The sequence below is a fragment of the Phoenix dactylifera genome, unplaced genomic scaffold, assembly GCF_009389715.1.
Source record: "Phoenix dactylifera cultivar Barhee BC4 unplaced genomic scaffold, palm_55x_up_171113_PBpolish2nd_filt_p 000496F, whole genome shotgun sequence".
NCBI lineage: Eukaryota > Viridiplantae > Streptophyta > Magnoliopsida > Arecales > Arecaceae > Phoenix > Phoenix dactylifera.
In genome coordinates this window covers 375,088-385,962 of record NW_024067916.1, presented here as the reverse complement: position 1 = coordinate 385,962, position 10,875 = coordinate 375,088, and the positions used below count along the sequence as shown (strand labels likewise).

At 37.8% G+C, this 10,875-nt stretch overlaps 1 protein-coding gene across 1 annotated transcript in view; it reads left to right on the top strand.

Moving 5' to 3' along the window:
• Window positions 1–535: 535 nt before the first annotated feature.
• The window catches only part of LOC103723441 (isochorismate synthase 2, chloroplastic), a 44,151-nt gene continuing 33,811 nt past the window's right edge, over window positions 536–10,875 (top strand). Inside the window, exons 1-2 of the mRNA XM_039119183.1 lie at window positions 536–689; window positions 779–972. The gene's annotated coding sequence lies outside the window, so the exon portion shown is untranslated. The remainder of the gene's footprint in view (window positions 690–778; window positions 973–10,875) is intronic.

Below are 10,875 nucleotides of genomic sequence, written 5' to 3'. Positions count from 1 at the left end.
AAAATAATATATAAACAAGATAAATATGATAAAAATAAGAATATTGAGATAGATGTAGTGTAATACAATAAAAGAAATATTAAGAAATGAAGTGATCTATAAAAAAAAATAGAGGTAGCGATGGAGATGGACTGAGAATCACATAGGAAGAAGGAATGACTACATATCTTAATATCTTCAAAAAGTATGGCCCCAAACTAAAAGTATCGTTATTATAACTGTTGGTATTCCCCTTGCTGTTGGTATTATTGTTGTTGTTATTGGTTGCTAATTTCATTGCCATGGCGTCGCTATTTTTACTGCTACGAGTATTGCTGGTGCGGCTATTGATGAGATTATCTCTTATTTTTTTCATTCACTTTATTTCAATAATTATTTAAGCATCAAAATTTTCCCTCACTTAAAAAATATTAATTTATTCATAAATTATTATTTTGATATTTGAAAAATATATTAAATAAGTATTTTTTTAATGTTTAACACTTGAAATAGTGTACTGGGTGTGTGAAGCACTCGGCCCACGCTCTCGGAGCTCTTCCGCACCTTCATCGTTTTTTCTTTTCGTTTTTCTTTTATTTTTTTATTTTTTGAGAGGAATCTCCATGACAATGGCTGCTCACTCCACCGGAAGTTTGCCAATTCCGGAGTCCTCCTCCCTTTGCCGGCAAGCCGTTCCTCCGGCTCGACACGTAAGGCTGGTTTATCTAAAACTCCAATTTGCGTGTTTGCTTTCTTTCCTTTTGCATCCTTTTTTAATTAATAGAGCGAGGGTGGGCAGAGGTATCGCCCGTGCAGTCTGTCCATGAACGGGTGCGGAAGGGGAGGAATGGTGGTGCCGGTGGGCATCTGCGAGACGAGGACTCTCCCCGCGGTCTCCGCTCCCGAGTCGGCGGTGTCGGAGCTCAAGTCGGCGATTTCCGCTTGGTGGTTGCGGACCCGCCTCCCTCCACCTCCGGCATCATCCGCCTCCAGGTATGCGGCAAAACTCTCTCTCTCTCTCTCTTCGGAGTACCTTATCCCTTTTTTTGGATGGCCAGGATCCATCAGTCCAGGCTTCGGAAAATAAAAAAAAGTTTTTTTTTTTCATAGATACCTTTCTAAATATAGAATTTTACGTGAATACCTTTTCAAAATTAATATTTGTATGTATACCTTCGTAATACCATCTTACGCCATTAAAAAATTAACGATTTTAAATTAAAATAATTAAAATATTCTTAATAGGTAGACGTGCAAATAATTTTTTTATAAAAATATATAAGTAAATAAAAATTTTACCATGCTTTTGGATAAAAATTTGGATAAATTTAATTAATCATATCATAATTATGAGGTGCTGGGCAATCCAAGACTCCGAAAGACTTGCAATTGACCTCCAGTCAGAATAGGTGACCCATTACCTACTAACTGAGTCTGTTTACAAGCCACACCTTCTTCCAAAATCCAATTCCATTTGTAGAAAATTGGCACATGACACATATTTAGTTGAGCGTTCCATCACTTTCTCCTTCAAAAGTTAAAAGAAACAAAAATCAAAAAACAGAAGGAAAAAGAAAAAAAAAAAACAGCACCGAGACACCAGAGGTATCAACAGTGTAATAGATCGGAGAGAATCCTGAAGGGCCGAGGTTCCTTTGGATTCTGTGAACCTATGCTTGTTGCTATCCTTCCACACTTGAGCCCTACTCCCCTTAGGGCTTTTCCTCCTCACTGGCTGGCATTTCCCATCCCTTTAGAGAATAATAAGGCCATGGGAGCAAGCTAACAATCTCCTAAGACACCCATATCTCCTTCCTGTCTGCCTTAAAAACCCGCCATAAATTCACTTTAAAACGACCAATAGTACCACCACCCACACACAAAAAAAAAAAGTAGAGACTCTCTTGCTTGTTATCACAAAGCGAACTCATTTCTCTGATCTTTTGCTGGATTTTAGGTGGCGTTGTGCAGCCTTTATCCTGATTTTGTTTCTCTTTTTCTGTTTCCATTACCACCAACTCAGTGCTGTTAAAGCCACCTATGTTGAATTAAATTAAATATTTTAAAACCAAATTGGTCAACGACCAAGTGGCAAGCATCCTGCACAAGCAAGGGAGCAAACATGAAAAAATTTCCAAAGAAAGCAAACCATGACAAGTGTCATGCATCTAGCGCAAGAGCAAGCATGGAAAGACCCCTTGAAGAAGGAAGAAAGCATGGACGGCCAAGATGCAATAAGCCGCATGATCAAAAAAGCACAAGAAGACACGTCATCAATCTGCAGGAGGAGAGTTTGCTTCTTTTGACGGGCCTGAGCTTATATAAGGGCTCTAGGGATCATTTCAAAGACAATCAAAATTTTCTCTTCTTCCAATTCCAAGAGTCTAGATAAAAAGTGAGGATGATAGTATTATTTCGATGATTAATACAACCATTGAGGGAATATCAAATTAATGATTCAGTTTAACGTGATATATCACTAATGAATACGACACCCTCGATACATTCATGATATATTAAGAGAATGAGATCAAGACGTCTTCCAATGATTAACAATGAGATAAAATTTGTAGTAGAAAAGTGATAGAGAACTCTTAATTCTAATTCAGCAAAGTTTCAAGTGAAATATACTCTTAAGGGCAAAACAGTAATTTTTATTGTTAAGGGTATGTAGCTCTATCGTGGCATGCATTCAAAATTGCTTAAATATGTTTCATTGATTATATGAATTAGTCTAACCTTAAGATGCAGAAAAGTGTGGATTGAGTTGACCCTAGCTTAAGTGGAGTCGACCCTGGCACATCTTGGAACCATCTGGCACACCCCTGCAAAAATGGCATAGATGAACAGTAAGTGGAGTCGACCCCATGTATCTTTGAGCCGATCCCAGGTGAGGAGCCGATCCCAAAGAACCTTGAGCCGACCCCAGTTTGAAGCCTCAAGAAAACAACTCTCTGGAATTCACTAAGAGGGTCGACCCCAAGATTCCTTGAGCCGACCCCAGCTGGAGCCGACCCTAGGAATACTTGAGTCAACCCCAATGGAGCCGACCCCAACTGAACATAAGTCGACCCTAAGGATATGTGTTCAAAACCATGTCTCTGGAACCCTGAGAGGGTCGACCCCAATGGAACTTGAGTCGACCCCACTATAGCACGGGTCGACCCCAAGAAAGCTTGAGTCGACCCCAGTGAAAACAGCCGAAAATACAAGGTTCTGTGGTTCCTGAGAAGGCCGACCCCACTGTAGCAGGGATCGACCCCATAGAAAGTTGGGTCGATCCTAGAGGAAGTTGAGTCGACCCCAAGTCTGATGAACAGTAAGTTGAGTCGACCCTAGAAAAGTTTGAGTCGACCCTAGCACGGGCAATGGCATAACGGCTAGTTCTGCAGAAGTGCTTTTTGACCTCCTAACAGCTAATAACGGCTAGTTTTTCAAATCTAACCAATAGGGAGTGACCAATAGAGGTGGGCAAGTATTTGAAGTGATACTATTCATCAGAAGAAGTATCGTTTGCCAAGAAATCAATAGTTCATTCAAGTCAATGCAAGCTCAGCATCCTTCATCAAGGTTCTCCATTTAAGTCTCAAAAAGGAGGTGGTTGAGCAATCTGGATGTGCATTCAACAGCTCCACCAAACCATTGTGAAGTGAAGTAACCTTGGCAAAGAAGAGAAGAGCATCCTCAAAGCGATAACTATTTTCTCATCTCTTCTATTAGTGTAAAATTGTTATATTTGTTCTTCTAGGAGTTTCAAACTCTTTTTTCTTAATTACTTTGTAAGGTTTATTGGTGAGCCCGTAAAACCAACGGTGTAAGTTGTTGGTGAGCCCGCAAAACCAACATAGATTTTTGGTGATCCTGAAAAACCAAAATGTAAAGGTTTTTGGATTGTGAGCCAGGAAAACAATCCAACTGTAATCCGCGGGATTATAGTGAATTCCCAAGAAAACGTTTGGGGAGTGGATGTAGGTACTTAGGAGAGCACCGAACCACTATACTTCTTATGTGTTTGTATTGTGTATTGTTCTAACTTCACTACATACACTCAATTAATATTAACTAAAACCACTCACTCATCAATTGATTTAATTAAGGGATTGAAAAATTTAGAAAAATCAATTCACCCCCCCCCCCCCCTCTTGGCTTGTCACCTTGGGCAACAAGTAGTATCAGAGCTAGGTGCTCTCATAGTATTTGTTGATCTCACGATCAAGAGTCAAAGATCATGAAACCCAAGTAGGATGTTCTATGAGCGAGGGGCAATTCACAAATAGAACTCCTCTGTTTAATGATACTAATTACACATATTGGAAAGCTAGGATGAGGATATTCATTCAAGCTCTAGATTATGACTTGTGGAATATCATAACTAGAGGACCACACACAATCACAATTAGTATAGAGGGCACAATCATTCCTAAACCAGAAATGGATTGGAATGAGAGTGATAGAAGACTAGCACAATTAAATGCTAAAGTATTTAATGTACTTTACTGCTCACTAGATGTAAGTAAATTTAATAGAATATCTACATGCATCTCCGCGAAAAAAATTTGGGATAAACTAGAGGTCACACATGTAGGAACTAATCAGGTTAAAGAGTCAAAAATAAATATATTAGTACATAGGTATGAATTGTTTAAAATGGAATCCAAAGAGTCCATAACTGAAATGTTCACTCGATTCACAGAAATCATAAATGGACTAAAGAGTTTAGGAAAGTCTTATACTAACTCTGAACTAGTGCGAAAAATTCTCAGGTCACTACCAAGAGTTTGGGAGGCCAAGGTAACTACAATTCAAGAAGCAAAGGACCTCAATATACTACAATTGGAAGAACTTCTAGGATCACTCATGACCCATGAGTTGACCATGAAGCAAAACTCAGAAGAGGAGGTCAAGAAAAAGAAGACCATTGCCTTGAAGTCTACGACTCCAAAACAGAAAATTGAATCAGAGGAGTCTGATGATGAGGAAGAATATGATGAAGAAGGAATGGCTATGCTCGCAAGAAAATTCAGAAAATTTATGAGAGAGAAGAAGAAATTTCATAAAAGGAAGCCCTTCCTTAAAGGTAGCTCGAGCAAGGAAAAATGAAAGGACAAAGAAAAAGAAAAAGAAATACCAATTTGCTATGAGTATAACAAGCCCGTGCATTTCAAGATAGATTGCCTAGAATTGAAATGGATGGCAAGAAAGCTTAAAAAGAGGAACCTCATGGCTGAATGGAGTGAAAGTGAGGAGTCAAGCTCGGAAGAGGAAGATCAACAAGAGACAGCCCAAATCTGCTACATGGCCAATGACGATGAGGTAGATTCTGAACTTGAATGTGATTTTACGGTAGAAGAATTACATGATGCATTTTTAGAACTCATGGAAGAACACAAGAAACTAATCAATAAAAATAAAGTTCTAAAAGATGAAAATCAATCTCTTATCAAAGAAAAGCTGAAACTATCTAATGACTATGAAACATTAAGTAGGAAGTTCACTAATGAAACTAAAAGTCTAATTACTGAAAATTTCAAGCTAAAAGAAGAAGCAGAAAAATACAAATCCTTAGTGGACAAGTTTACACTTAGCTCAACTAAATTAAATATGATTCTTGATAGTCAAAAAGCTGTATATGATAAAGCAGGGTTAGGATAAAAACAAATAGAAAGCAAAAATACTTAAAGAACATATTTGTGAAAGCCAAAAATAAAAATATAACTTGTCATTATTGCAATAAAGTAGGACACAAAGCATATAAATGTAATTTTAGAAAGTTCAATTATAACAAATTGAGTGAAAAGAGTAAGCTAAAATCTAAAAAAATTTGGGTTCCAAAAGGAACATTAGGTACTAACCCTAAAGGACCCAACATAGTTTGGGTACCTAAAGTACATTCTTGATTTTGATTGTAGGAGTGTCTTACAGCTAAAAAGAGGGACAGATGATGGTATCTAGATAGCGGCTGTTCAAGACACATAACAGGTGACATAGAACAATTTTTCACTTTAGAATCTAAGGAGGGTGGAGTGGTAACCTATAGAGACAATGGAAAATGACTTATTATTGGAAAGGATAAAATTTATAATACTCCATCCACTTTTATAGAAAATATTTTATTAGTTAATGGTCTGAAACATAACTTACTTAGCATAAGTCAATTTTTGTGATAAAGGTCTTAAAGTCATATTTGAAGCCTCAGTATGCATAATCACAAATCCTAAAGATAATAGCATTGTACTTATGGGACATAGGCATGAAAATATTTATATGGTAGATCTTCATGACTTAGGCAAGAAAAATGGATTATACTTAATCACTAATGAAGAAAGGAAAAGTGAAACAAGTTGGTTTTGGCACTGTAGACTAGGACATGCTAGTATGGACTTAATATCAAAACTAGTGAAAAAGGATTTGATAAAAGATGTACCAAAATTGATTTTTGAAAAAGATAAAATCTGTGGACCATGGTCATTAGGAAAGCAAACAAATCATCTTTCAAATTAAAGAATGTAGTATCAACCACTAGGCCTTTTGAACTCATACACATGGATCTATTTGGGCCTACTAGAACTACAAGTCTAGGAGAAAAAAAGTATGGACTAGTTATAGTAGATGATTTCTCAAGATATATATGGGTTTCATTTCTTGCACATAAGAATGAAGCATTTTCAGCATTCTTGAAATATTATAAAAATATCATAACTGAAAAGAAGCTCACCTTAATTGCAATTCGAAGTGATCATGGAACTGAATTTGAAAATCAACACTTTGAAGAATTCTGTAATGAAAATGGTATTTCTCATCAATTTTCAGCATGTAGAATGCCTCAATAAAATGGGGTTGTTGAAAGAAAATAGGACATTGGTAGAATGGCACGCACGATGTTGTGTGAGTCAAATCTTCCAAAGTACTTTTGGGCTGAAGCCATAAACATTAGCCATATTTTAAATCGTGTTTTAATATGTCCTATAACAAAGAAAACTCTTTATGAACTTTGGAAGAATAAGAAACCAACTGCTAAATATTTTAGAGTATTTGGGTGTAGATGTTTTATTTTAAACAATGGCAAGGAGGATCTAAGTAAATTTGATGCCAAGTCAGATGAAGGTATCTTCTTAGGATACTCTACTTCTAGCAGGGCATACAGAGTATTCAACAAAAAAACTCTTGTAGTTGAAGAGTCTATTAATATTATTTTTAATGAGTCTGCTAGTGAGTCTCCTAGAAGAGAAAGTACTTTTGATGATGATGCAGAAATTATTGAGTTTGAAAAATTGAATCTTAATGACATGCCAAATCAAAAAAAGGAAGATGATCGTGTGCCACCACAATCTCAAGACTTGCCAAAGAAATGGAGGTACGCACATGGACACCCCAAAGATTTAATTATTGGGGATCCATCTCAAGGGATAAGAACTCGATCCTCTCTTAGAAATTTAAATAACTATCTTGCCTTTGTTTCACAAATAGAACCTAAAACTTATGAAGAAGCTGAGAATGACATAAATTGGATTAATGCTATGCAAGAAGAATTAAATCAATTTAAAAGAAGCAATGTATGGACATTAACTGAGAGACCAAAGCATAATTCTGTAATTGGAACAAAATGGATTTTAGAAATAAATTAGATGAAAATAGGGTAGTTATAAGAAATAAAGCTAGACTTGTAGCTAAGGGATACAATCAAGAAGAAGGGATAGATTTTGAAAAAAACATTTGCTCCCATGGCTAGATTAGAAGCTATTAGATTACTTCTAGCTTTTGCATGCTTCATGGATTTCAAATTATATCAAATGGATGTAAAAAGTGCCTTCTTAAATGGTTATATAGAAGAAGAAGTATATGTAGAGCAACCCCCTGATTTTAAGAATCATGAATTTTTTGATCACGTATTTAGATTACATAAGGCACTATATGGATTGAAACAAGCACCTAGGGCATAGTATGATCGACTAAGTAAATTTCTGTTAAATAATGATTTTAGTAGAGGAAATGTAGATAAAACACTTTTTCTCAAGAGAAAAGATAAAAATCTGCTAGTAGTACAAATATATGTAGATGACATAATTTTCGGTGCCACTAATGATCTTCTTTGCAAAGAATTTGCAGAATTAATGCAAGGAGAATTCGAGATGAGTATGATGGGGGAACTAAATTTCTTTCTCGGATTACAAATCAAGCAAACTAAGGAAGGCATCTTTATTCATCAAACTAAGTACACAAAGAAAATACTAAAGAAGTTTGGAAATGAAAATCACAAGGGAATAGGCACCCCAATGAACCCTACTAGTAAACTAGACAAAGATGAAAAAGGAAAAAGTGTAAATATGAAGCTCTATAGAGGCTTAATTGGATCTTTGCTTTACCTCACTGCTAGTAGGTCTGACATAGTATTTAGTGTGGGAATATGTGCTAGATACCAATCAGATCCTAAGGAGTCACATCTAAGTGCTGTCAAAAGAATCCTTAGATATCTGAGTGGAACCACAAACATAGGATTATGGTACTCTAGAGACTCTTGTCTAGAATTGCTTACATATTCTGATGCAAATTTTGCTGGATGCAAATTAGATAGGAAGAGCACTAGTGGAACATGTCAATTTTTAGGGAATAACTTAGTATCATGGTTTAGCAAAAAGCAGAATTCAGTAGCATTGTCAACGGTTGAGGCCGAATACATAGCTGCCGGGAGTTGTTGTGCTCAAGTACTATGGCTCAAGTAACAACTAGAGGACTATGGAATCAAACTAGACAACATTCCTATAAAGTGTGATAACACTAGTGCCATTAACCTTACCAAAAATCCGGTTCAGTACTCTAAGGCCAAGCATATTGAAATAAGGTATCATTTTATTAGAGATCATGTGCAAAATGGGAATGTATGTATTGAGCATATATGTACCGAGAAACAATTAGCTGACATATTCACAAAACCTTTAAGTGAAGATAGATTCTGCATGCTTAGAAGAAAACTAGGCATATGTGATCCCTTTGATTAAAAAAAAGAAAAAACCAATTGAAAGGAACAAGTTGTCTCATGATACTCTCCTTCCATTTTGAAAATTCCATGAAACATTAGTAAAATCATTTATTTATAGATTCCTTACTCATATATCAATGTCCCATAAAGATTTGGTAAGGATCAGAAAGAAGGAGGAATTAAAAAAAAAAAAATTTGGCCTGAACTAGGGCCGACCCGAGCTAGAATGGGGTCGACCCCTCCTTAAGTCGACCCAAGAAAAATCTGGGGTCGACCCAACAGCGGGACCCCGTTTTTAAAGGAGACCCGTGAGCTATTTTAGGGCATTCTATTCTTTTGTCTTCTTCTTAAAATCCTATTTTCCACTCTCCAATCCCTTCCAATCAACTCCAAACAGTAGTAGATTGCTTCTCCAAGCCGTTGGATCAAGACCTAAGTGAGGGTTTGGTAAAAATGGGATCCAAGCAAGCTGTTGCCAGAGATCCAGGAGGGTTTCACGGCCAACCATTGTAGAAGGGCGTGCTAGAGAGTCTTCTACAGTTTCTTCACGAGGTGAGACACGTGTGGAGCCTCCTCCACCTCCTTCTCCTGAGTTCAACTTGCTAAATATGCAGGGAGACCGGTAACCATGGGTAGACGGATCCATTCCGAATTTTTGGATCAAGAAGGGTTCCGGTTGGGTGGTTGGATTCGAAGGCAAGAATGGGAGTATCTTTGCTTCCTAGATTTGGTGACCTACTCGGGCTTAGTTCGTGAGTTCTATGCATTTCTAAAAGTCGGTCCGGGAGGGCTTGTGTCTGAGGTCCGAGGAGTACAAGTTCATGTTTCAGAGGAAAGCCTAAGTGAGTTGCTTGATCTCCCCTGTGAAGGAGCCATACCAGAAAAACCAGAGAACAAGTTGAGGGCTTTACAGATAATTTTTGAGAGAGATGACTTTGACTATTCAGAAAATTTAATAGCTAGCTCTCTATCAGCTGAGATGAGGTTATTGTATAACTTCATAGGTCGGATATTGTTTCCGAAGAGTGGAAGATTTGATCATGTATCTGAGCATGACTTGGCTATTATGGAGCATGTCATTCAGGGTATTTTCTTGAATCTTCCAGCTATGATGATTAGGCAGATGCGAGAGGCCATATGCAAATCGAGAGTCTCCTTGCCCTATGGTATGATACTCACCCTGATATTCAGGCAGCATGACATATATGTGGAGGGAGAGATATCTAGGCATTTGCTATTTATCGACACCTACACTGCACGGTCTCTAGTGCGCATGAGAAGGTGGATGGTCAGTGGGTGCGTGGAGGTGCAGGGGTACATGCACCAGAGGGTGATGCACCAGATATTGGAGACTCTATCCCTGAGCCTGAGATACCTGCGGATCATCCTACAGCACCTTCAGAGGCTGGACCTTCGTCATCCACACCTACGGGATGTACAGAGAAGTTTTGGAGTAGGATGACTGAGCTTATGTCAGCTCGGGTGAGGACTCTCTCTGATGGCATGATGAGCAGGATGGACAGTATGACTGCTGAGATTAGAAGCCTCAGAGATCAGGTGACAGCATTAGAGAGAGAGAGAGGCTCATAGTCCATATATGCCCCGAGTAGCTGAGTCAGAGATTTTGGCACAGAGTCACCCAGCTCACAGAGGTCCATGACAGACTCAGTCCCATCAGGCCAAACCTCCCCTCACCACTTATGCTAGGAGGATGAGGACTAGATCACAGCCATTAGATTCCCCCTAGGCCCGATGATAGCACTACAGGAGTCCATCATGATTAGTGCCTAGGATTTATCTAGTTCTCATATGCATTTTACTTTGTTGATGTACTTTACACCTTAATTGAAGAACATTGTACTTTTGGCATTAGTATACTACAATGTTTCATTTTGATCAATAGAATTTGGATTTTATCA